Here is a 26,384-nt window from a genome sequence, read left to right as displayed (position 1 = left end):
GTGAATCAATAATCAACGATTTTATGCACCAAATTTTGTAACATTATGGGCTTTCCAGCGACTCTAGAAAACTGAATCACCCTCAAAGGATCTACAGATTTGCCTTCTTTCAGTATAATGATGTACTACAAATGGGGTTTAAAAATAAATGGAGTTGGATTTAAAGACAATTCCCAAAATGTGATCAATGGCGGATACCCTGGCCTGTGGTGCCAAGAAGCCAACGGAGTTCAGATGTGTATACTGGGCTATGTTTATCCAAAAAAAACCCACAAACAAACAAACAAAAAAAACAACCAAAACCCCCCCCCCAAAAAACCAGCTAAATCAACATAAATACTGATATTTATAAAACAATCTCAGCAAGTGGACTATTTAGTCCACAGCGGATTTAAAGAAACACAAGGACATATTTACTAATAGTTAAGATACTATTAAGTATAATATTCTTAAGGGAAAATGTTCTGGCGTTTTGCAATTTTATTTTTTTAATTACAATCATTTCAGCTAGAAGATATTTTCCCCAGAAGATACCATTAGAAAACCCCTCACGAAATCACAAAATAGGTTATTCTAGAGTCTTCTTTCTCTAACATCTCTTTTGATTGTATCAAATTCAGCTTACGTCAATGTCCAGAAAGTTGGCGGTCACTCCACTGTCACGTGATCACTCTTACTTTCTCAGTACATCATTCTCTTTGAGATGACTGTATACCTTGTGGTCATCGGTGGCCCTTGTACTGTGCCTAAAATTGCATTTCTTAACGTTATGCTGGATTTCTGCTTGTTAATCAAAAGAAGAACTCTCACAAGAAACCAACAAACTGTATCATATAGTTACCCAAAAGTCTAAGCATCCCCAAAATAGTTTCAGACATATTGACTAATTTGAGCAATCCAATTAGTTTCTCCCATACCTCATACTTACCACAGGGAAGGCCTATTTTACATAATGAGATTTACAGAAAATTCTGTCATTCTGGAGAGAGAGCTATAAAAATATATTATGCTTCAGTCTATTTTTGGCTTTTATTTTCTGGCAAAAAAAAGGAAAAAATAATTTTGGCAACGACTTGTCAAAGAGTCCCCTCGATTCTTTTTGTTGTTTTAGGGTAACAAAAATATTTTTATGAAACAGAGTTTTTGACCTAAATGCTCATTTCAAAATAGTTTCTTTCACATTCTCAATTCTACACTCTGCTCAGTTTTGTTACGGTCACCTGAATGATATAAAATTTTGTTAATTTATACTGATTTAAAGAACCACCATAAAAACTTACAGTTCTATGGACACAAACTACAAGACTGTAACTCTAATAAGCAACGTTAGCTTCATGAAATATCTTTCAAAAAGCACTTTTAAGTTACCACAGTTTTCCCATCCTATATGGGAAACATTTGAAGGCACTCCAGAGAAATATCTTTTTTGGGGCGATACACAATTAGTATCAAAAAGATAAAAATATCTATTGGAGACAAAAGATATCAACAAGTAAGCTTTCCCTTCTATTATGGGAAATAGCCTGAGGCACAAGGCAGAGATAATGGCAAGGGCTTCAATTTTTCTACTGCCTTTAAATATAACTTTTTACTTCAGTTAAAACCAATATTATATTGAAAGTACAATTTTCATAAGCCTCTATGGTTTCTAAAGATATCTTACTGGCGTGGATAGTAAAATTTAAAATTAGATGTACATCCATTATCACAAATTTGGAATACTTTAGAAGAAATAATGAAATAAATATATATATATATGTAGCACACCGAGAAATTCATAACAGATGTCTCCTGAAATTCAGTATATTTACATATTTTCATATTTAGATACTTATTTACATACTTACAAACAGTGTATTTTTCCAAAACATGACATTTCTTCTTTAGGACAATTTGTGTGTCTATTGGATGGTGGAGGTGAGAAAGGAAAAATATATTTTATTCAAAATTCTATACTTACTGAGGTTGAGTCTTTACAATTATTCCACGCGAAACAGGACATTTCCATCTGGAGGAATATTTGAAAGAATTAAGATTGGTGATCTGCTCTAAGCTGACTTATCTTCATGCTTTTGTACATCGCCCTATGCAACATTTGCTCAGTACTCATTCCTTTTCTTTTTATATTTTTAACAATTTCAGAGATTGGTGCACAAAAATGTATGCCAGAGCTGTTTTCAAATATCCTTCCACAGGAATAAGGCTGACTTTGGAGGCTGCATCAGTTTTCTTACTTCATGACTTTATAAAGTTTGTTTTGGAATTCTCAGTAGATTGTGTTCAGGTAGTTGTTACAAAACCTTGCAAACATAAGGAAAGTCTGCAGGAACCTAAATTTCAAACTTTCAAATAGGAACAATCCGTTTTTTTCTTATGTCTAGAAACAAAGTTGAAAATCAAACACTCCACTTCTATTGCTAAATTAATCATCACGCATCAAAGCCTCAAATACAAATAAATAAAATATTTCTCCATCTAAAGCTACCATCATTTTTTCTTAGTAAAATGCACAACAAAAAGCAAAAAGAGAAGGAGAGGAAGGAAAGCAGGAGGGAAGAAAAGGGAAGATTTTTAACTGGCATGCTTGAATAACAACTTTATCTTAAGAAAAAGGAAAACAACCCTTTGAAAAGTGCTTTATCTTGGTTTTCCTTTGTAAAATTTAAAATTATAAGAGTTTATGTTATAATTTCAGAGAATATTAATATGAGGATTTGACACCAAATAAGCATGTATTATATCCTAAGTAAACAGATATGCACTTCTTTGATTATAGATTATTAGCTGAAAGTGAGTATAAATTTGATTACCTCCCATTCACTTGAAAACACAAACATATACTCTCATAAAATATCTTTTTATCAAAAGATAACACTTAGAGCTTTATAATTGTTAATTCTAATATCATTTATCTCCTATTCAAATTGTCTTTTAAGCTCTTTTAATTTTTTCTGCCCTTTTTTTTTTTTTAAAGATTTTTTATTTATTTATTTGACAGACAGAGATCACAAGTAGGCGGAGAGGCAGGCAGAGAGAGAGGAGGAAGCAGGCTCCCGGCTGAGCAGAAATCCCGATGCGGGGCTCCATCCCAGGACCCTGGGATCATGACCCGAGCCAAAGGCAGAGGCTTTAACCCAATGAGCCACCTGGGTGCCCCTCTGCCTTTTTTGTTTTAAATGCATGTAAGAATCTAGAATTTCACAGTTCCTTCACATTAGTGTCCTCACTCTGGTGCCACATGGACAGCCAATCTCTCCACTCAACCCTTCCCTCCCAACTCCCAAAAAGCCACTAGGAAATACGTTCGATCTCAAAATGTCATAAAACAAACTTCCACTCATTTGGTTTTTGAAGAGCAAAGACGTTTAATAGATTTTTGGCTTTGTTATTTTTCTTTGAGACAAGAAGTTGAATGCTTTCTGGTTTGCAATAAATAAAAACTTTTTATCTAATTCTTAAAGCCCTGGATATTTTGTCTTCTTCTTCCTCCTCCTTCTTTCTCCTCCTGCCCTCCCTCCTCTTCTTCTCTTCCTTCCCTTCCTCCTCCTCCTCTTCCTTTTTCTTTTTCTTCTTCCCCTCCTCTCCCTCCCTCTTCCCCTCTCCCTCCTCTTACCCCTCCCCTCCCCTGTCCTCCCCCCTCCTCCTCCTTCTCTTCCTTCTTCAAAAATAGCCATCTTATTTTTCAATATTTGAAATGAAGAAAGGTAAAGCATAACTTGTAAGCAAAAGAATGCACTGCCTACAGAATTATACATAGGACCTTAAAATAGAATTTTCGCAATATATGTTCTCATTATTGAATTGACTGAATTGATTTTCCAAAAATAATATTAGAAAGCTAGCTCACTTTTACTTAATCTATGTGAGAAATAGTTTAAATTTAAAAATACATTGTAAGAGACATTTACCAACTTGTATTATTAATATAGATATTTAGGTTATGGGTTAGTTATTTCACCAGTTTGAATTTTGCTATTTATGGCTTTGTCTCTTGCCTTTTACCCCCAACCCAATCTAAGCACACCAAAATATAGATAATTGAATTCTTAAAGTATAAAACTAATTCTAAAGATCTAGGAAAATAGAAAGTGGGAAGTCCACACAAATAAGAAACAAATCTGAAGCCTTGTCTGAGCAGGAACAAAGCTCGTTTCAGAGGGCTGCAATCTTCTGTAACGTCAGGCATCAGGAGCCATCCTGGACCCCTGTCCTTATCTGTGACAGAGTCACGGCCCCATTCTTCCCTCCACAATTACCAGAAGAATCAATAAGCAAAACAATGTGCTAGCTTTCCTCTATGATTCCTTGATAAGATTTAGGGAGTAGATTTTCCAGAAATAAATGAAGAACTAGGTGACAAGTAAATTGGGGTGTGTTTGTCTGTTTGTTTGTCTGAACACAGAATTCATTGTAAGGACTTTCTCTGCATCATTATAAGAAGTAAAAGGAAAATACTCAGAAAAGGTCAGATGAAACATTTTTTTTCATTCTCAATGAACAATAACTGAAGTAAAAATAGTTTTCCATTCATTCAGAAAGAGCAGTCATGTAGCAAGAGAACTCTGAGAGTGCCGTGCAAGATGGTGACCCTTTATGCTGCCAAGGCCTGAGTTGGCAGGGTGCACCTACCAGTGTCCTTAGCTCCAGGCCCCTTTGCCATGGCAAGAAAGGGCAGCATCAAGACCCCTGAGTACAACAGCCTTCACAGTGCATGGATTGAAAAGAAAGCAGATGTAACCTGCAAAGGCTAATGGTGGGGTGGGTTCGAATCTCCCCGGGAATATTCCAAGGTGCCTCTTGGCTCTCTATCAGTACTCAAGGGACAGCCTTCGGGTGACAGGACCAAAGACTGAGGCAAGTAATCTGCCTCTGGGCTGTGCATTTCCCCACTCAGGCATTTCTCCTCAAGGAGGACTCAGCACATAAATCAGAGACAGAAGGTCTGTCTCCACGGAGGCCGAGGTACAGCTGAGAGGGTGAAGGAGCCATTGTCCCCAGCGCTCGGCTGTCTGTTGAGAGTGTGATTACAGGCTGGAAAAATGCAGCCTTTGCAGAGGTTCAAGTGCCTGAATTATAAAACAGAGATTAATTAGGACAGCCAAAATTCAAAGTACTGAAATAATGAACAAGTTTTCAGGACAAATGGAATTAATTTATAATGTATAGTAGGCAGTCTGCCCAATTGGTGTGCCCTTTGGACAAGTAAAATAATTAAAAGCCTACGTGTTCTACCAACTCTATTGGAATTTTTTCAACTGATTTCTACAACCCTTGCTGGAACTAAATATAGCATATGCTTTTTTAGCTTGACAAATCAAATCTGCTAAATGGATTAGATGCTCACTATTACACAAGAATTGGACTAAATAATAAAGTATAAGCATGGCCCTTAATTTTAAAAACCCTCACAGACTCCTATTTTGTGTCTTTTAAGAAAGCAGGTCCCTCTTTTCTCTGACAATGTTGAAAGAACATGCTTCGGTGTTACACTGAATCTGTTGCCACTTTAACAAGGAATTAATTACGAGGTGACTTGAAATTTTTCTCTTCAGAAATGTCGTCATATTTACTGAAAATTCCAGAAACTGTGCTGAAGGTAGAAAATAACTAATACAAAATCTTGATTAATAAGGTATAGAGTAAAGCACAATCTTTAATGTTACCACGTACTTTCTTGCTTTAGGATGAATATAAACATATACAGAATCTGGATTGACGTTATCAAGAGTAAAACTCATTCCCTCCAAGGGGGGATATTTTAAAGAGGTTAAATGGTCTGGCTGGTAATGTTTTGGTGTGTTTGTGAGATCAAACAGTAGTCTGGAATAAACAAATCTGTGACAGGAAACTATTGTCATTTTGTTAACTGATTATTTGATAAAATGCAGCTGTATATTATAAAAGTAAAAATAAGTGCAGAAAAATCCATAACACAGTCTACGACTAAAATGCTTTGGTTCTGAGTGTCACTGTTACATGTGATATGCCTTTTAAAAAACAAAACAACAACAACAACAACAACAAAAAATATATATATATATATACACACATCTCCAGTCTTTGTATATATATATTTTTTTCAGTAAAACTTCCCACATGTCCCTTTCTATCCTAAGTTGCCTTCTGTGCATTTTGATGTTGTTGTCATAAAGGGTAGAGATTGGGAAGGAAATTCAGTGTTCATTTATTTGTTCTTTTCATTGCCTTCATTTGTAACTTATAACTGTGATTCAATCCCTGGTACACAGTAACTAACTTGTATTGAATATGTGTACATGTCAGATATCTGACTTCAACTCTCTCAACATCTCTCTATACCTCCATTTGGTTGGCTGTCTTATTATCAAATCCACAGTCTTCACCACGGTTTACATGAATGGTCTGAATGGTTTCTCTCACCTTTTCTCTTACCCCTCTTCTCACACACTCTGCTCTAGTCACTTGTGTCTCCTTGCCATTAATAGAGCATGTAAAATATGAATTAGCCTCAGGACCTTTGCACAGGCTGCCCCCGCTATCTAGAACATTCAACCATCAGTTATCCCCGTGGCTTATTTTTCTCTCTGCATTCACGTTTCTAGTCAAAGGTCACCTTCTTAGTAAGGCCTTCCCTCACCACTTTAATCTAACAGTGTCAGATCTTTCTCTCTACACACTTAATTCTGTTTCATTTTGTTTAATTGCAAATATCACCATAGGACATTACACTAGATATTAATGCAGTCACTTAGTAAATAGAAAATGAGTACCTGATAGATACCAGGCCTATAAAGTGGGCCTAGATTCTTTGGATACAGACAAACATCCCTGCCTTCATGGGGTTTACATTTGAGTACGGAAGATGCAACACAAACTAGACAAATTAATAAAAACATATGGTGTGTTAGATAGTAATAAGGAATCACTATTTTTAGAAATAGAGCAGAAAAGGGAATTGAACTGTGACAAGGGTAGGACTAAAATTTAAAGTAGGTGCCCAGTGAAGGTGATTATAAGAACCTGAATGCTGGGAGGAAGCTAGCCTTTTAGACAGCTACAGGAAGGAAACTTCTGGGCAAAAAAGAAAAAGCACTTCCTGTGGGGTTGGAGGAAGGGGAGGAGAGGTATAGTTTATCAGTTGATTATCTCTCCTCCGGAATGGAACTTCCATTAGAGCTTCTGTCTGTGTGGTTCACTGCCAAATCCTCAAAGCCTAGAACAGGAAGTTCTGACTAAGCATGTGTGAATGAATTTAATCAGTTAATTATCCTCAGTTTACCAATGATAAAACTGAGGCAAAGCAGTTAAGTGCCCTGCCCAAAGCATGCAGGTAGATTAAGATTTGAACCAAAAAATTCTAACCCTGTAGTCTATGTGCTAACTCTTACCTTTAGCTACTATATCCCAGTTCTTTCTGAAAGTAAGGAAGTCTACATGGTATGTAGATTAAACGGCTGAACTGGAAATCACAAAAGACTATGAAAAGAAGGAAGGAAAGAAAGAGACTATTCTAGATTACCTATTTTTATGTCCAGTTTTAGGTTTAGACTCAGAAATTTTAACACATTTCCCAAGGTTAATTCCAGAATTGTCTGAATTGAAGGCAGACGTGATCACCACGGAAGAGAACAGCAAGAGATGGGTAGTTAGCCTTGGCCTTATCGTTGATTCATGTGTGACTTTGGGCAGTAATCTCGCTCTGTGCCTCAGTTTCCTCAGATGCAAAATGGAAAGTTTGGGCTAGACAATCCCTAAGTCTTTTTCTGTTTTAATGTTCTCTTTCCTCTAAATACAAAGTCCATGAAAATATTCTGGAAAGTTTTGAGCACTTCTTGTCTACTACGAGATGAGTAGAAATCTGTGAGGAAAAATGGACACATAGAGGCAATCCGAGGGGAAAGAGCTTTAAAGAGAAGGCAACGGGGCATAACAATTCTTATGTCAGAGAAATAATACACAACTATTAAACCAATATGGCTGGAACACGGGGTGAGGAAAGAGGCAAAGAGGACGTTGGAAGATGCTTAGTTTCTGAGGTGAGACTCTGAGGAGTTTTCAGCACTGTGGTGAGGAGTCTGGATACTATTTGATGGGTCATTGAATGTATGAACAGCTCCCACACAGAATCACCAGAGTTGTTGTTGACTTTTCAGATAGGTAGCGGTACATCTACATTATGGGCTAGAGCAAGAATTAATGTTTTTTGTGCTAAGATGCTTTCTTTGACATGAATTGTTTCAAGATGAAGAGGACAGGAAAGAGACAGAGCTTTAAAAAGTGAATACATTTCACAGATGTTAAAATAACATTGGAAGACCTTCCTTTCTCCCTTCTTTCTTTCTTGCGCTAGGTTGTCGTCAACTGTGAGGCCTGTGCTCTGTGCTCCCATGTAGCTTCCACAGAGTGGAAGACGACATTATTAAGTAAACAACGTAGATACTTACTCCTCAAGTCACTTTACAGTGCATAGGGTGTAAGACAATTCTAAATCGAAAAGGACAATTCTAAATCGATTATAATCAATTTTAGAATTTTCAGTTGGCACTAGGTACATGAGAATGGTCATTGTAGTAAAGAGTTGCAAGTTTCCCTTCTGTTTTTGGTTTACTGGTCAAGAAAGTAAGGAATAATAAAAACAGATTATAGAGAGCCCCGCAACCACCACTTATTTTTCCCTCCCTTCCTTCCCCTACCACCTCCTCTTCCTTATTCCTTGTTATGCTTTGCAGCAGTCATCTGTGTGAAAAGCTCAAAAAGCTGCCTTTACAGACTGGGTGATTCACCAGTCTTTGCACAGTATTGCATTTCTTGATGACTCACATGTTGGATAACCCATGTGTGCCCTTCATTTGTAACTGGAGATTGTGTTTGTCTCCTAGAGTTGTATATAATTCACATGGCCAGTAGCACATTAGTACATCTACAGTATAGGCCAATAAAAAACCAATAAATATTTTTCAGCAATAGCTTGTCAAATTCACCTAAGAAAATTCAGTAGAAATCCATTTTTGAACAGAAAAGTCAAAAGAAAAAAAATATATATGTATGTATATAAAACACATATGCAAAAAAAAAGTGTAGATACTCTGATCCACATTTGATCATATTAGAAAATTTCAGCCACTTTAAAGTCTAAATATTCAAGTTAACACATTCAAATCAAATTACCACCATAAAGAGAGTGACTAAATTCTAGAAATTGCTACAGTGCTCACCAGTACACTGCATTCAAAAAATAAAATTCATGTGTATCGTAGCGGTTGTTTCTAAGAAACAAAGGAATTGTTGTGCTGATGGTTTTGATGTGTGTGTATATCACGTATATCTATATTTTAGTAACATACATGTATATATATTTTAAAAAATAATATCCTTGATTTAAGTAGTGAGTTTTTTAGAAGTAAATTAATAGACAATCTCAAACTTTATTTTCCCCTTCCCAGTAGAGCCCTCATATTACTGAAGCAGAGACAACCACAGACCCTCCTATATTTCTCTATATTATTTCTCTTTCTTTGCCTTATTGAATACATCCATATTTTATTTTATTTTATACCTTCTTTTACTCATCTATCCCCATGTATTATTTTAGAATATTTAGAATATTCAAACAATTTAGAGTCTTAAAAAACATTCTGGGTCTCACTTTGTGTACCTTGTACAGGAATATTTGGAAGTGACAGGAAAAGTGTCATTGCAGAAGGACCTCTTCCCAAACTTGAAAACAAATGCACTCTGGTATCTTCTGAGAATCGGAACACAGCTTTTCCAAACATCCATGACTACATCAGCTGTCAATGGCAGGCTTTTTCCAAAGTTGATGTCTGGGAAACAATTATTTATACTTTGTGTGGGGGGAAAAAAAGTCTCTTTGGTTAGCTAATCTATCATAAGAAAAACAAAGTTTATTCAATTAAATGGGGAAAAATGAGGACAAATAACCATTCTCCTTTGGAAATGAAATTGTGTTATACAAATATTTCAGAATGTTTGCATTTTAAAGTAGTGTCTATAATAAAAGTATAAACATAGGTATGTTTCTAGTTTTCTCTAGTGAAAAATATTTGAAGAATATTTGCTTGCATCTGAAACTATTCTAATATTATTACCAACCATCTTTTACCAACAAATTGTGTTTTCCTTTCCTTGAGTTTAGTTTTAAGTAATCATTAAGCACTGTTCTGTTTTATGCTAATGAAATTGAAATATGGAGGAAGTAAAATCAATTGGATAAAAGTAGAGATTACCTGATAATTCATTCTCCAGGGGAGAGGGGCCATGTGAGCTGTGACTTATCAGAGCACAGGCATTACTGCTGGGATTGGTATACAGATGTCTCTAGGTGGAAATAAAGCCCAGCAGTGGGAGAGGGGAGAACAAACACGCTTGTAATAAGAGGATGTAATATCTGTTTTCTTAATAGAAACCTAAGAGGGTTTCATCTGTATTTTTAAAAAGCACTTCATTCACATAGTTCCGTATTTTAACATTTATAATGCATTTCTCCCTCTTCTTTTTGAAAAGACATTACAATAAAAGGGGCCAAGATATTTCAATGAAGTATCTTGAGGGTGCATTTTTTTAGGCTATATTAAAATAAGGGTAAATTAATGATATTTATACTTACTCATTTGCATTTGAGTTGTGCGGAAAGTATAGTTCAGTTCTTTGACACGGGACTGGATTAACCCAAAAAATAATGAGTACCTTTAGGAGATGCCCTCTTCCCCATATGTTAATGTACAGATATCATCTGTATTTACTAAAATTCAAAGACAGCTAGGTTACAAATAGTTCTAGCAGTGGTTACTGAATTTTTCTATGGATTAAAAAATCAGCACACTGGAAGATACTGCATGGTGCTAATGATCCACAGTTAGCTGTCAAGACAAGCTTAGGTGGGAACCCTTTGAAGGATCCAGTTTTGGAGTACCTGCACAATTCCTGTCACATTAGCTCAGGATTAGTATGATTTGCATCAAAGCTTCAAAGTATTTTTAATACTACAGAAGCACAAATGCACTCTAAGTTGATATTCAGGAAAATTTCTCACAGTAATTCTTCCTAAGAGTAATGAGATTGAGGTTCAAATGATGGAGAACTATTTTTAAAATGTGATGCTTATTCTGTTGATAAAAGAAGTATGGCATTAGGGCAAGTTGCATACTTTGCCTATTTTTAAAAACTACATATATTTATGGTACTTCCAGTCCATGAGCATGGAATGCTTAAGAGTTCAGACTTTAACTTTGGGGATATAATATATTAACTTCAACAAAAACCAATGGCAGTCATGACTGCATAGTATAAAGAATGGAACAGAAGGGGGCGCCTGGGTGGCTCAGTGGGTTAAAGCCTCTGCCTTTAGCTCAGATCATGATCCCAGGGTCCTGGGATGGAGCCCTACATCGGGCTCCCTGCTCAGCGGGGAGCCTGCTTCCTCCTCTCTCTGCCTCCTTGTGATCTCTGTCTGTCAAATAAATAAATAAAATCTTTAAAAATAAAGAAAAAAGAATGGAACAGAAGGTCCAAGTTTTTGATGTACCACTTATCAACTATGAAATCTTAAACAAATGATTTACTCTCTCAGAACTCCATTCCTCAAGACAAAATGAATAGCTCTCAATTTCCCAGTCAACTTCATGTTGCTGTGGTGCAGATTACCATAGCTAAGGGAGGAAAGAATCTATAATGGTTAAAATAGGTTTTGGTACCAGGAAGACCAAGTTTGAATTTGGGCTTCTGCCACTTTCTAACTGAAGAGCCTTATATACTTAAACTTTCAAGATCTCGGTTTCCCCTTCTGTAAAAGGGGTATAAGAAAGCTAAGCCAGACTGACTAGTTATCCATCTCTCTATCATCTGTCTGGTAATCATCCCATTGTGAGTGCTGGTAAATATTAATAAAGCAGAAGAAAGTATTTTTCTGATTAATATTCCATGTAAACATAACCTATTATTAATGGAAGTAGTGTGAGAAAAAATTACTTCTCAAATGTGTTCTTTAAATTAAAACTTTATGTCTAAAGTTAAAATTCTGAAGTAATTACATATTATTTAAGTTAGAGAATAACAAATAGGATATTATATCAATCTAATTATAGTAACTGAAAGAAATGAATGCATTCAAGTAAGAGGGGAACGTCGTAAAAGAAAAAGTATGAAAAGTAGATTGTCTCTATTCTTCCTCCTTCTATCAATCTTTAGAAAGTATTTTTGGATTTTCTTTTGACACCTAGGGGAGTAGCTGCTTGGGAGACTGACTTCTAGGAGTTCTTAAAAATCTTCATACTTAAAGAAAAGAGAAAGCAGCAACTCAAACAGACACTTGTACACCCTTGTTCATTGCAACACTGTTGATAATAACTAAAGCGTGGAAGCAACCCATTGTCCATCAATAGACAGAGGAATTAACAAAAGGTGGTATATACATACAAGGGAATATTATTCACCCATAAAAGATGAGGAAGTTTTGTTACAGCATTGATGAACCTTGAAGATGTTAAGTAAAATAAGCCAATCCCAAGAGGACAAACACCATATGATTCCACCTGGGGGTACCTAGAGTAGTCAAGTTCATAGAGACAGAAGGGAGAATGGTGACTGCCAGGACTAGAGCAGCGAAGGATGGAATGCAGAGTTATTGCTTAATGGACATGGAGTTTCGGTTTAGGAAGATGAAAAAATGTTCCAGACACGAATGGTGGGGATGACTGCACAATGATTTTAATGTATTTGATGCCACTGAACTGTACACTAAAAATGGTCTAAATTTTAGGTTATACATATCTTTTACACCATAAAAAAAATCCCTTTATCTAATAATTGTCAGTACATTTTCCTGCCTCCTTAGAATCATAATCACAATCTTGTTTTTGGTGTGTATTCAGTATGTCCAAAAATAATCTGAACGGGATGTAGAAAGGGGAGTAAAATTGATCATTTTTGCTTTGGCAGAATCATCTCATTTTAATCCCCATTTTCTGAGTTTAAAATAAATTCATTTAATCTATGTTATGATAACCAAAATGGCTTCTGGGTTTGCTTCTTCTTCTAGCTAATGGGTTTGGACTAGAATGATTGATTGATTTAGCAAGGCAGGCATTTTATAGAACCACCCAAATAGCTCCCTATAAATGGAACTGAGGTCTATACACAAATAGTACTCATACAAATGCTGCAAATATTTACAATTGGGTCCTTTAAGGAAAGTCTTATGTAACTGAGTATCATAATATTCTTTATATACCCTCATCAGATCTTTAAAATTTCACTTTTCACATACACCCTTATTCCATCCATAAGCTTTTAGACTCCAAAAAACCTATTCTAGTCCATTAGAACATTTCTCTCCCATGTGCACCAAAGGACATATGCAAGGATATTTATAGCAACAGCATGTTTAACTGTAAAGCAGACAATAACTCAAATGTCAAAGAAGAGAATAGAAAAATAAATTGAGGGTATTTGCACAATTGAATACTATATAGCGGTGAAGTAAACAAACATATAATTATACACAACAATGTCCATGACCCTTAGCAACATATTTAGTGAAAAAAGCTAGTGCTAGGGGGCGCCTGGGTGGCTCAGTGGATTAAGCCCCTGCCTTCAGCTCAGGTTATGATCTCAGGGTCCTGGGATCGAGCCCTTCATTGGGCTCTCTGCTCAGCGGGGAGCCTGCTTCCCCCTCTCTCTCTGCCTGCCTCTCTGCCTACTTGTGATCTCTCTCTCTGTCAAATAAATAAATAAAATCTTTAAAAAAAAAAAAAAGCTAGTGCTAGTAAGGCTATTAGGAAATGTTGTCATTTTTTCAAAGCTCTAAACAAGCAAAACTATCATACATACATAAAAAGATAATCCCAAAATAAGTCTCAAAAGTGCAGCCATTGTGAAAATCTGTGTAAGTTATACTGCACACTTCAAAGGACATCATAACAGGCCCCGCTGGATATGAAAGCACACATCTTGTGCATTTGTAAAGCACACACTTTGCACGACTTCATGTGTAATGGACTAGGTAACTATAACTTCTGGGGAAGAAGGGAGAAAGGGGAGAAGCAACACTTTCCATACGTTCTAATTCTTAATTCTAATTCAAATTCTACTGTTCTAATTCTTAAACTGCATAGTAGATTTATAAGTATTCATTGCATTGCATATAATTTTTTGAATTTAATATATAATAGACTCCCAGAAATAATTCTAGGATATATCTTGGGTTTTAAGATAGAAGAGAGTGGGGATATAAAGTAAACTATTTTTCATACATGGAGAATTTTTTTATTCTACTCTATTCTTTCATCCCTAAAAATCACTATTTTTTTTTTTTTTGGTTACCTAAGAAAAAAATACATATCCTAAATCAAAATATTACACTATAGGGCCCCACTTAGCTACATCAAATTCTGAAAATTAAATATTTGTCATGGTTTCTTGTCAAATATTAACTAAGTATAGAGACATCCAATCCTGATTCCATGAAAAAGTGATATATTAAATTGTCCCAATCTCAGTAAATATCTTCTGCAGTTTCTCAGATAAGTAAAATATGTTGAACAATCCCTGGCACATCTAGGTTGGGAAAAAGATCTAACTTCTCAAACCTACTGTATGTCTGGTGATTCCCATCATTTCTACGCAATATGTAGCGCACAGCATACTCTACTGTGATTTTCTACACAAAATTATTAGGAATAAAATTTGTTTAAAATTGTTTGAAAATTAAATCAATTTACTTGTAATGGTTGGCTCTTTCCAAAACAGATGGACATAATCTAATATAAATATTTTCGGTCGAAGCTGACCTAAGGTAGTGTCACTTTCATTAAAAAAAGGGACGCCTGTGTGGCTCAGTTGGTTAAGCCACTGCCTTCAGCTCAGGTCACGATCCCAGCATCCTGGGATCGAGTCCCGCAATGGGCTCCTTGCTCGGCAGGGAGCCTGCTTCTCTCGCTGCCTCTGCCTGCCTCTCTGCCTGCTTGTGTGTACTCTCTCTCTCCCTCTCTCTGGCAAATAAAATGTTAAAAAAAAAAAGCCTCCCATGTGACGTTAAAGTCACTTATTGCAACAAGCATCTTGTATCTCAAACGTATTTGATTTAAAAATATTATTTTATTTTATTTTAATTTTTTAAAGATTTTTATTTATTTATTTGACAGACAGAGATTACAAGTAGTCAGAGAGGCAGGCAGAGAGAGATAGGAGGAAGCAGGCTTCCTGCTGAGCAGAGAGCCCAATGCAGGCTGGATCCCAGGACCCTGGGATCATGACCTGAGCCTAAGGCAGAGGCTTTAACCCACTGAGCCACCCAGGCACCCCTAAAAATGTTATTTTAAAAACTCAGGTAAGTCTAGTTGAGAGTTCACGAAATTCCCATGATATATTTTTGAAACATGGAAACAAAGTTATCCATCAGTTACTAATCTAACATGCTTTTAGACAAAATAAATTTTGCTTTTTAAAATATCTGTTATAACCATTTATAAATATAGGTAATACTGGATAGTATTAAGGTATAAGATAATTGATTACACATTCTTGTTGATATCTTTTTCATAAAATTCTTAAAAATATATATGTACATACATATTTTAAAGATTTTATGTATTTATTTGACAGAGAGAGAAAGCGCACAGACAAGTAGGCAGAGAGGCAGGCAGAGGGAGAGGGAGAAGCAGGCTCTCTGCTGAGCACCAATGTGGGGCTCGATACCAGAACCCTGGGATCGTGACCTGAGCTGAAGGCAGCTGCTTAATTGACTGAGCCACCCAGGCATCCCCAAATTTTTATATTTTTGAGAAAAGAACTGTTTCTGTAAAAAATGTAACATCTTATTTTCCCATCTGCAAGGCCATTCTAAATGAAATACTCATTTTCAGAAAGTTTTGATTGGTAAATCACTACAATAAACATTACTTTAAAGGAACATATTCAAAACTTGTTTCTCCATTGACATTTGAAACACCATCTATATTGTGTGATACACAAAAATGCAGAGAACAGCTCCTTCCATTTATATATAATAATCCCTCTATTATATATTAGCTTAACATAAAATACTTTGCTTTAAGAACAAAATATTTAAGCTATTATTCTTTAATGGACACACATTCTTGATTTTCACTTAATATTTGTCTATAATAAACCATGTATCATTTCATATCTAAGAAAGATTAAAACCCTAAAAGCAAACAAGCAAAAAAATGTGGAGAGGAGTTATCACAATAAAAAGGGGGGAAAATCTACAAATTGGTTTAAATTAATTAAGTTAAAATAGTATAAACCCAAAGTGTGTTTTTGTCTAGCTTGATTAGGTCAACTCATAAACCCAGTTTAAAAAACAATTTGCTCCATTTTTCCAGCAAAAGAGAAAAATGAGGGCAAGTACAGTATAGGAGAATTTTTAAATGAGACATACTGACAGATTATAATATGGTGTCTCATCAGATGACGTGGTGTTTTGACTACTTGACTGCAGAAGGGCTATAATTTAAATGCCATTAAAGACACATAAGCTCTAGCATGGAGACAGGAATACTGTAAAATTTTTGGTCTGTAGTCACAATGCAGATAAAATTGTTCCTTTGATCTTTCAATGCCAAAGTCTGTTGTCCAGAAGGGAAATGTCTTTGTGCTTCTGTCTTAAGCTAAGACAGATTTCATTTTCCATCTAAGTCATTTTGTTAACGCCACATAAAAAGTAAAGTGTATTTTATCAGCAGAGCTTAGTTTTCTTTCATTGTTATTTTAGGTTACTTTATGACTATGTAGTGCTCAAAAAAATGTGCTCAAAATACACACATCTGGGTTTAAAGTGACTAGACTCTAATTCAAAATGGTTTGATGTGTTTACTGGCATTTGTATCTTAGGAATTAAGAACACTGTTGTTTTCTTCTCTTCTTTTATACATGTTTCTTAAAGAATAAGGACATATTTTGCTTTTAAGACTTAGCAGAACATAAACATATGTTTGACCTCTGTGAGAAACCTCACGAGCTAGTAATTTGTAGTAAAATTTATGTAATAAAATTATTTGCAAAATCAATGAATTCACAGTGAATTCTCTCCTGAGCAAGTCTCTTAATTATTGAAAACCTGTGATAGTTAACAATTTTTTAGCTTTAAATTCTACGTTAATTCTGTTACATTTTAAAGGGAACATAATCTGGGAGATGTTCATAATAGATTCATTATGTCTTGTTCTTTGGAAAATTCTACAGAAAGAATCACTCATTGTGATTTGCACATAGTCCTGATAGCTCCCTGTAAATTCATGTCAAAAACAAATATTGTTTTTAGACTACAGGATGCCAGTGATAGTTTCCAGAATCCATTAAACCTTAGGTCTGAAGCATTCACATTTTGATTCTTTTAATTTTAAAAAATGAGAGGTAATTTAAAAAAACAGATCCCAAGTTAAGAATATTTTTGCCAAGATTGAATCTAATATTATATAAATAACATTTGTTTCTTTTCTCTGTTCTCACACATAAGAACTATTTCCAGTTTCTTCCCAAGGTGAAATTTGGGGGATGATTGAAGTAGTATATTTAAAGGCCAAAAATCATATTTTTATTCCATCAAATCTTACTATCTGCTAAAATTTTGATAACAAACTACTAAAGTCAGGTTGGAAATAGTTTAAAAGTGAAATGTCATATGCACAAATAGTATTTATTTTTTCTTCCTTGATAATTTAGTTCTATAATGACAAAACAAAATTCTAAAAGTCAACTTTCTGACAGTTTTTTTTTAGAAAATTAAATCATTTAAAAAAAAGAAAAAAGCTTATTCAGCACTATTTCTGGTGCAGGTCATGCTCAAAGTACGATTTAAATGCATTAGGCTTTTCTACAAAACACCCATCAACAAGCAAACAAAATCACAACCAAAGCTTGTAACTGAACTCTTCATTAATGCTGTTCTTCTAACTATTTCAGAGTGGTTTGTATTCAGGGACAACGGAGGCTTCTTTTGTTGCCTGTCCCTATGTGGGGACGAATGGAGGGGTTACTGTTAAAAAGTCTTTGCCTAGCTTTTGTTGTTGCCCATTGGTGGCATATTATTAGTAGAGACTCTAGAGTGTAACCTCCCTGAGAGCAGTGTCCTATGCATTCTTCTTTATCTCCCCCAGAGCTCAATACATATGGCAGATGACAGAAGTCCCCACCTGCTGGATGGTGCACCCGTGCCTCTTTTGTGTAGTAGATGGATTCCTCGACAATGAAAAGCACATCACTGGCATATTACCCAAACCCCTGCAAAACATAAATGATGTGTAAAAACACCATCATATAAAAATAATTCTGCTTTGCTAATTTTGAAAACAACGCATCTGTCTATGAATGTCTAAGAAGAACCCAAGTTTGATATAGAATTTCCTATTACTCAGTGCACTTTGAGGAAAAGTGAATTACAGTTAAGATAACAAGTAAAGGCCAGAGCATGAATAGCAACAAAAAAGTACCCTAGGAATACACTGTATATTTTGTATCTGATTTTGAGTTGTTTTTTTTTTTTTGAATCATGTCAACAACTTTCTGGAATCCGTAATTGCTAATGGTTATAAGTATCAGCCCCAGGCAGATTGCCTAGCAAGATTTTCTGGAGCACTGATGGTAAACAAGCCAATAACTATGCAAACAAATATTGCTTTTATGGTTATTTAAACACTCAGTATACACTGGAGTATTAAAATACTAGGAGAAGACACAATAACTTCTGGTTATCACAGGAATATTTGGATAAAACTGATAAAATGCTTAAGCATACATGGAATCAGTATTACAGGAAATTTATTATAAACCCAGTGTAAAAATATTTCTATCCAGAAGGCAATACCAAAGATTATAGTCACTAGAATAGAGGACATAAAGAATTATTTTAAATCAACTATTTAATTATGAAAGAGAGACTTGAGATTTCATCACTTATGAGTATAAAATTCCAGAAGAAGTAATTAAGCAAAAAGAAAAATTAAATTAAATTGGAGATTAAGGCAAATAAAAATATACAATGGGGGATATTGTTACATTTGGGGGAAAATATAGGAAAGAGGAAAACCTTAGTAAAATTTGTAAATTAAATAAAAATCATATGTCAGTATGTTTTTGCAGAGTTATGCTCTGAATCACAGCAATCCTCAACCTGTTCCACAGCAAACCAGTTCAGCTTCAAGATCACTGGTAATAATTTTGATTAATAAGGTAATTGTAGGGTGTTGCTAAAATCCATTTCATTCTTAATTTGATGAGTAAAAAAAGCACAAATGCTCTTATAATGAAGATAGCTAGCTATTATTTGTAGCCACTTTAAAGATAAATTAACAGTAAAACAACACAATACTTATTTCTTTTGATTCTTTTTAAGGAATAAAAGAACTCTGAATAAACAACATTATAATTTTACTGGCTCAAAAACACAAAACAGTTTCAGACATTTAGTGAAGATAAAATACGGTTGTGTTTGCCCAGTACTAATAATTCTGTACTCCTTTTGGAGATCTCTTGATTTCTAGCAGACTGACAAGGATCTGAAAATCTTAAGTGAGACCCTCTGTGAGCAAATGCAAGGCATAGTGATTCTCACAATACTATGAGAATCAATTTCTAACTTCAAATAATCAATTCTCTCCCAAGTATTCAGACAGAAGCATGTCTTTGGAGAAGCCTCCTTCCATGCTGATTACTTGAGAAAATTATGGCAGAGGTGAAACCACCAAATAAACTCTGGAAAAGAGTGCAATTATGAGCAAAATCAGTTAATTCTCTAATAAAGTGTGCAATGTCTAACATGGTTAACTTCGGACCATGACCACAATGAACAGTCATCTGTCATGAAGAAAAAGACAAGCTTCCATATGTATAAGTGGTTCAGACTGTGACAAGATAGACTTTGGTGAATGGTTCCAAACTGCGATTGGGACACAATAGTGTGTTCTCCAATATCCAAGCTTCTTAAGCAGCCAGAAAAATATCAAAACAATGAGGGCGCTTTGGAATGTGTAGTCAACTTCCTGTTGTAGAACAGGAATCACAGCTGCTACTGTAGCTGTGGGTTTCCAGATGTCAAGGCTGTGAGGATAGTGAGGTAATTGCAGGAAGGAAGGGATACAATTTTGTTATCACAGATTACCCTCCCCTTTGAAAACCATGGATACGGCATCAATGTCAATGCTTTGGATGTGCACATTATGAACTCGGTCTTCATGCAGAAGTGTCTCCACATTTGTACATTTGCTTCTGCGGAAAAGGATGGGCCAGGATTATTAAATTGGATGGGAAACAAAAAGTGGGCACTCTCAAAGCCTTATATTGCTGGTCTTATAAAGCATCGGTAAAGTGTTAATAGGTAGTATCAGCAGAAGTTGGTCTTCTAAGAAGAACCAGATGACAAGGTTTAACTGTAAGTGTTTCTGAATGACAGCATTAAGAAAAAAATAAAATGTTTGGACACAGATTAATCAACAACTCTTTTTAAGGCTGTCTGTGATTATTAGTGACTGAGCAGAGGAAACTGGATGATGATTTTCCAGTATTCAGCTAAAAATAACTCCCTTCTCAGCTTCCCCTGCTGTGTTGTCAAAGGCTAGAAGTTATCAAAAACTCCACAACGTTTATTCCAAAGCCAGAATCAAGGTGCTATTTTGGCATACCTCACTGGCAAAACCGGTATGTATTTGTTCATAGGTCATTGAGGTTAACTGAAAAAAATTCAACAATTTCTTGCTTTTCTAAGGTCCTCAGTTATTATGCTGAGTGTGGAACATCTGTTTAGTGCTCTTTGTAAATGAACATTCACAGTTGGTACCTTGGTTTACCTCCAAACAAGGCAGGATTGAAAATAGTATCTGAGAAGTGGTCAGCTCTGGATTCATTCTACCAGCTACGAAGCTAAGACACTTCTCATTTCCCTCACACCAGAAACTCAACTCACTGAAACACTAAGCTTTTCCCAGTTTTTGTGGGAAGGTGTAGATTATTATTGACCCATATTGAGCTAACATCAGTCAACTAAATCAGACACAATCACATGTGCAATTCTTCTGCAATTCTCCAAGAATTTTGGAGTTAAAACAAGAACTTTATGTCTGTCTTATTAAACATGGCCTATTATTTCTGGCTAAGAACACCTGATCGCACAATTCCAGACAGTACCATTCACATCATCATCTAGATCAATGGTGCCTCCAGAAGTGCAGTGCACAGCCTGTACAACTGTAGGCAACAGGCCTGCATACCTTTGAAAAGATTGTTTTGAATCCTGAATAATTTATTCAGTATAGTTAATGTCCTGTACTGTAATGACATCTTAAATTTAATGGGACCTTGCCAAAGTTTAAATAAAAGTACTGAATTAGTAAGGTCGCGCTGTACATTTTTAAGCTGTATAATATATAAAGGCAAGAACAATTGTATACTGTGGGAGGGGGGACACTAAACAGTGAGAATGATTAATTCTTTTCTGGCAAGTGGAAAAAAGATGACTAAGGAAAAATACGAACAAAATATTGATAACAAGTGTTTGCTAAGTGTGAGAAAACGAACTTTTACTGTGTAAGCAGAGAGGATTAAAAAAAAGTTTTTAGCTAATTTAAAGCCCTGTTTGGGTGTAGTTTTATCAGTTTTCTTTTTCCTTTTAAGGTTTCCTGTCTTTCAATGCTGTGTGGAGAATCTTTTATTAAAAACATCCACTGTCATAAGTCATTCCTGTCAGTGACAAAGCTGATTGGTCTACTACTGATGAATAAACTGAAATATATACAACTCCTTTAACGTAGTTACATTTAAGTAAGTCTTCCCATTTTCAATAAAGAGAAAGTTACTAAGCACAGTAAGAAGCTAGATCAGAAATAAGTATGTGTCTAAAGCCATGGGCCTTTTTGGGCCTGGATTACCTGAGCACTTGCAAGAAATGCAGTTCTCAGGCCTTGCCTATTGCTGGGCTTGAAACCCAGCAATCTGTATTTTAACACATCTTCCAAGTAATTCTGGTATGCAAAAGCTTGGGAAATTTTGTCCTAGAAAATGTGTGATTATTAAAATCATCCTTTAGTAATTAAGTTGCAAGAAATAGTGACATAATGCATTGGTAAAGGGAATTATATTTTCAATTTCCTACGTATTTTCTACAAAAATGCTTTATTACTTTTAAAATTCAGTAACAATGATAAGTCCTCATATCAACTTTTCTGTTTATGTGTTACCAGGGAAAGACTTCACTGCAGATTAAAAAAAAAACAAAAAACAAAGTACCATTACTCTGAGTTCTTTTAAAGAAAGAAAAAGCTGTAAGCATAACTCTATCTTACAATTTCATTACTACAAGTTGGAGCTATAAGCCTTCCAAGTGTTATGTCTAACTCTTGGCATTATAGATTCATGGCTATATGTTCAGTGATAATCCAATTCATGCTAGAAAGGAATTCAGCCTGTATCTATTCTCAGTGTAGGACTCAAGGTCTGTAAAAGGCAAACCTGTTATTTTATCTTTCATGGATCCAGAGACTTTTTTTTTTAAATCTCAAGTCTAAAAAATATAATAAAAAATAAATATTCATTGTATTTAAATTTTAATGCCTCCATATCATTAGTAGAGGGTCTTTAAGCAGGTGATCTTAAAAAGCTTGGAGAAAGTACATGAATGCCATCAAAAAGGAAAGGCAAATCGGCTCAGTTTTCCAGGTGCTCACTGGGGAAGCCACATACGCTTATAATTGTATACAAAAGCTAAATAAAACATCATTTAATACATTGAAATCATTCATATAGCTTTTTTGTTGTTGTTGTTAAAGCTAAACCAAGCTAAGACGTATTGACTTAATGACTTTCGTAGTTTTTAGAAGACCAGTGGATCAATACTATCAACACATTTTTTCCCCTATGCTCTAAAAACTTGGGATTCCTTATTTCCTGCATATTTCTCTTTTAATGGCTTGCTTCTTAGACTTCCACGTAGCTTATTTTTTTTCCTTTCCTATCAATAGATTTCTACCGAAAACCCCCTCAGTCCCAAAAATGTATCAAGTTAATAATTCTCTACCATCTCATTGCTGTTAGTTAAAAAAATAGTTGATAATCCACATCTTAAATACATGGCTATCAGCCCATTTTGATGATGATTTCCCAAGTTCTCTGCAGATCTTTTGCTTTTGTTTTCAGTATTTTGTGAGCCATTCCAGGGAATTTGTGCTTTAGTAGATGGAGAAAGCCAACATTTATGGAAAGCGCAATGAGGGCCACTCTCCTGCTATAATCAGGACTCCATGAAAAATTATCTGGTAGGGTCTTAATTTGTTCTCTGCTGCAGAAATTTACCTCTGAAAATGTATTGCTATATTTAACTATAATACACAAGAAGAAATTTTTCATGTCCAATCAGAGGCAAACATGCATTAATTTACCTGGCTTACACTGCAAGTTTTCAGGTATGGCACAAAGTGTGAGTTCACATTCAGTATCCCTTATAATCTGTGTATTTTTAATCCAATATTTAATGTTTCAAGTAATGAATATACCATTGAGATTCCTATTTTTTGTGTCCTGCAGAGACATTAACATTACAAACCACTTCTTCACTTAGTACATAAAAGTACTTTATAGAAAATGTCTATTAAAGATAATGCAAAAAATCAACATAACTCATTTTCCATTGAGATAAGAGAAGAAATGAAAAATGTCTAGACATGTGGTTCTCAACCAAAGACAATGTCTGATAATATCGATGTGGTGAGAGAGGAATGCTACTGACATGTGGTGAGTAGAGGCCAAGGATACTGACTAAAAGTGTTACAAAGCACAATGCTACAAAGTACAATCTCTTATGCCTAAGAATTGTCTGGTCCAAAATATCAATAGTGCCTCTGTTGAGGAACCCTGGCCCAAAGAAAAATTAAGTCCTATTTAGTCAACACAAGTTGGTTATAGCTATTGTGATTTCCATGATATCCACTGGAGAAATCAAAGCCTTCCATCATCGCCGTATAACTATGGAACATGAATCAAATTCCCTTTTCTGATATTCAGAATGTCCATACCCACACTAGCGCTGAAGATCTGAGGAGAGCTCTTCTTCTCAGTGGAGAAAATATGGCTGATTACTATAGAACAGCATTGAATCCCCTTCTACCAGCTGACGTTCTTGCACTGGCGTTTTGAGTTATGTGGCACACTGCCTCGCGTGAGTGCTCAGTTTTGTTAATCAACTTCTTTTCCCGAAAATGTTATTTACTTAAAATGAAACTTTGCCTTGAAAAAATAAGCAGTCACTTTGCTAACTGTATAATTACTGTTTCTAACAAGATTTTCACTTATATTTCTTCTCCTTCTAAGTTTCCTTTATGATTATGAAGTTGATAAAATACAAAAGCACAGCCCCGTTTCTAAATGAAATATATTCTTGAGCCCTAAACATCTTTCAATGTGTCTTTCAGCAATCCCCACAATAACTCTGAAAATGTTTTCTCAAGCATACATGATGACTTTTTCCTTTGTTACCAAAGGATGTTTCTAGGCTTCTTTTGTTAAAGATGACACTCAAAATTCAGTATAATTGTGCAACATAAAAATTAACAATGGGCAAATATTGTTGTGCATATATAATTTATCTGGCATTACAAACAGCAGGTTGGGAATACTGTATTTTTGTGCATTTTGATTTGAATTTTCATTGAGTTAGATCCTTTGGCACTATCTGTAGAAGGGGCAGGTGATACATAGCAGCATTTCCTTGTCCCTGAAGATTCTAGAAGAGGTAGTTCTATGTGAAGTCTAATTATCTCTGCAATATCGGATCATAGATATCTTTATTAAGAATATACATACCACACACCTATGAACTCTGATGTCAGCCATGGGTTGCTCCATATACCATTAAGACAAGTATTATTAAATCCAACTTTCATAGATCAGTCTATAAAAGTACCAGGAAAGATAATCATGTTCATCCTCATTTGTCCTGATTTCTCCCACTTTTTTGACTAAGGAATGAAATTTTTCCATAAGTCTGCATTCATTGTATTATCATGTTCTTTATTTTACATACTGTTATTTAAATTATAACGATCACAGAGACAATTAACATCTTGATGCTATTTAACTAAATTTGAAGTCCCTAAAATACAAATTGAAATCAAACCTGAAAACTACCACAAAATTGTTGTTTAATTTAAAAAAAACAATAATATTAATTGACTTAGATGTGTCCTCAATGATTTGGGACTGAAACGTATGTCCTGAATAAGTAGCAAGTAGTATTTAATTATGGAAAGTGAAAACAACCTAAGTATTACTACTTCATCAAAATGTTCATTTTTAACTGAAGACATAGCCATCTTTTAATACTTGCATCAGAAAATGCTTAGAACTAAAAAGTTAAACAAATTACAATTTCTTAGAGATATCTAGACTTGCATTTTTAACCTTAAGGCAGTGTGGCAGGCTTTTTAAAGCTCAGCCATTCTACTTGTTTACTTTACAAAAAATACTCATTTCCAGTAACATCACCACAAATATTTCTATGTGATGTTCCCAACACTCATCTGAGTAAATATTTCTTTCTTTTTCTTCTTCTTTCTTTCTTTTTTGAATGCCTTCATATCCTAGAAAAACTAGAAAACCAGCTTAGAGGTATAATTAAAAATTTAAAAGCTTTGTTTTATAAACACATTTTTTGGTATGTGTAATATCTTGTTTTTTTTTTTTTTTAACGTTAAGCCTATTCCATCTTCAAGAGCAAACTACATTTCCTATAGGATGCCACCCAATTGCTTCTAATAATAGGGTCTAGCTGTGTATATACTGTGGATTTCCTCCCCACCCCCATTTCTGTCAGTTCTTATGGAAATACTCATAAATGAAAAAATAAGAGTTTGCCTTATTTTTTAAAAGAACACAATGTTGGTAATGGAAAAAGAATTTCTGAATTTCCAACCCAACTTATGAAATAACTCACCTTCTTTTCTTTGGGCAATCCTTTTTGTTCTGGTTAAAACTACAGAACTGTGAGTAATATATAATCATAACACAAAAAAAGTCAAAAGTGGGTTGTATTTGTATACAAAAATAAAGTGCATTTATATAGATAATTTGAGCTGTTTTACATATTATACATATATAGAGATCAGAGGATATATTAACAATGAAAGTAAGTTTTCCTAGATGAATAAAACCCCCAGGCAACTTCAATATATATTATCCACTATTGAATAATAGTTATATTTTACTACATACATATTTTAATGATTATATCTCTTCTCAAACATTTGTAACTAGTTTCTGGGAAAATATTTTCTTTGCCTAAATATATGCAAAACTAAAATTAAACCAACAGCATTTATAGACAAGCAGAATGACTTGGAATAGATTATTTTCTGGGCTTCATTTTCTTCATTTCAATACGAGAG

At 34.8% G+C, this 26,384-nt stretch overlaps 1 long non-coding RNA gene across 1 annotated transcript in view; it reads right to left on the bottom strand.

Annotated features, from left to right (window-relative positions):
- Positions 1 to 545: 545 nt before the first annotated feature.
- LOC123928423 overlaps positions 546 to 26,384 on the bottom strand; it is a 63,455-nt gene continuing 37,616 nt past the window's right edge. The window contains exons 3-4 of the long non-coding RNA XR_006815696.1: positions 1,961 to 2,008; positions 546 to 746 (exon numbers count right to left, since the gene is read on the bottom strand). This is a non-coding gene — a long non-coding RNA (uncharacterized LOC123928423). The remainder of the gene's footprint in view (positions 747 to 1,960; positions 2,009 to 26,384) is intronic.

The sequence above is a fragment of the Meles meles genome, chromosome 17 (genome assembly GCF_922984935.1).
Source record: "Meles meles chromosome 17, mMelMel3.1 paternal haplotype, whole genome shotgun sequence".
Taxonomy (NCBI): Eukaryota; Metazoa; Chordata; class Mammalia; order Carnivora; family Mustelidae; genus Meles; species Meles meles.
This window is presented reverse-complemented; position numbering and strand designations above follow the sequence as displayed.